We start from the raw sequence: 1,901 nt of genomic DNA on the forward strand, positions 1-1,901 counted from the left end.
AGGTTGATTTTTATGTTTTGTCTAAAACATTTTTTGTCTGGCCTGCTGAGGTTTGTTCAGCAGGTCAGCTTAAGGCACTCTTTTTGCCTCTCGGGTTGGTGTTATCTTTTCTATTAAAAAGTGCGTATACTATGTTTACAAGAATGTTTTAATACCTACTACTTAAGTTAGATAGTGACTTTCTACTTGAAACCAATTTGTGGATGCTAACATCATCTTTCATATGGATGCTAGGGAGAAGAAAGAGCAAGGACAGGGTACGCCCAAATTTTTCTGTCTTAGAACCTTTGACTTCTATGTAGAGAATTCCAAACTCTTTTGCACAAGGTTCAAAACCTCTGTGTACAGTGCTCTAAATGTTTTCCGTTCACTTTGTGATTACTATTACTAGACTATCTAAATTGTTGTGACTTTTAATTCTTGACATAAAGGTGGTAACCTGCTTTATGGGTTAAATTCAAAGGCACAGGGGTCTTTGGCTACATGCCAGGGTCTCCGAACCCCCTGCCAGGGATTTAACGCCCCTCTGGAGGGGCTGGAATCGTTTAGGATGGTCAGGGGGAGGTCTGGGGTTCTGACAGTGCCCAAAGGAATGAGAAGGAGAAGTGAAGTTTTATAAAGAAGCAGTATTTATTTGGCGAAGATCGGCAAACACGAGGATTTACAGAACACCTTCTATTACAAAAATCCTTATAACAACAACAACAACAACAATCTACAGCACATATTTCCATGGGATGCTATGGAGTAACAATCTTCAAAACATATTTACAGAGAACTACTAACCTAAGAACATATTTACAAAAATCTTCTAACTTTTCAAACATATATACACAGGCGTAATAGGTACGGCCGTCATCTCCAGCAGTCCTGGAAGGAAGAGAGAAGCAAAGCTGGAGTCAGCTGCCAGCACTGGGCCCAGCTGGGCCCCAGGAGCTGGGACAGGGCTGGCAGGGCTGGTGTGGCCCCAGGCAAGCGCAGGGCAGGCCAGGGTTGGTGCTTGTGGCAGCACAATCCAGGCCCCCTGCGGGCAGCGTGTCCCTGAGCGGGGCCATCCAGCCCAGCCCCAGCCTGGCGTCAGGGCAGCCACTGTGTCTGTGGGCAGGGCATGGGGAGCATCTGCCTCTCTTACTTGTGGGGCTCCATCTTCATCCAAGGACCATGGGCTCCTCCTCATCCTTCTCGTCCACTTCCATCTCCTCGATGTCATTCTCCACATCTACTTCCATGTCCTCAACCTGCTCTTCCACGTCCACCTCCATCATTTCTTCCTGATCCTGCACCATGTCCACTTCCATCGCCACCACAGTGTCTCTGTTAGTCTGCAAGAGACAGCACAATGTCACAGTGGGGTTCCTGTCCCACACCATCCATTGCCACGTGGCTGCAGCCTGCTCAAGCAGGCTGCCCCCTCCCTGGAATGGCGCAGTACCTCCACTGGCGCAGCAGTGCTCATCCTGCTGGGATTGGTGCTCCAGAGCAGGCAGCAGGAAAAGGCCAGGCAGCAGCAGCAACAGCTGAGTGCTGACGGGCAGAGCGCAGAGCGAGCGCCAACTGAGCGCTGGCAGCAGGCAGAGTGTCTGCTGTGGTGGTTTCCAGGTGCTGGACGTTCCACCTGGAACACTGTGGGAGCTGTGATGTCACAGAAGTCTCAGGGCCGCTCCACACTGGGAGGTGGGCATGGTGGAATGATGAAATCCTTGAATGGTTTGGCTTGGAAGGGACCCTAAAGATCATCTGGTTCCAAGCTGAGCAGCCTCCCAGCACAGCAGGTTGCTGCGGCTCCTGTCCAAGCTGGCCTTGGATGTTGGTGGGCATGGGGTATGCACAGCCTCTCTGCGCTGGTCCCTGTGTCAGGGACAAGCACCCTGACAGGAAAGAACTTCTTGCCATCATGGAAG

The 1,901-nt window shown here is 50.6% G+C and overlaps 1 long non-coding RNA gene across 1 annotated transcript; it reads right to left on the minus strand.

Annotated features, from left to right (window-relative positions):
• Positions 1 to 611: 611 nt before the first annotated feature.
• LOC135293186 (uncharacterized) lies at positions 612 to 1,564 on the minus strand. Its single transcript, XR_010355305.1, has 3 exons — positions 1,433 to 1,564; positions 1,133 to 1,322; positions 612 to 870 (listed from the first exon to the last, which is right to left on the minus strand). It is a non-coding gene; the product is annotated as an uncharacterized LOC135293186 (long non-coding RNA).
• Between the last annotated feature and the right edge of the window lie 337 nt (positions 1,565 to 1,901).

This window comes from Passer domesticus, unplaced genomic scaffold (genome assembly GCF_036417665.1).
Source record: "Passer domesticus isolate bPasDom1 unplaced genomic scaffold, bPasDom1.hap1 HAP1_SCAFFOLD_84, whole genome shotgun sequence".
Taxonomy (NCBI): Eukaryota; Metazoa; Chordata; class Aves; order Passeriformes; family Passeridae; genus Passer; species Passer domesticus.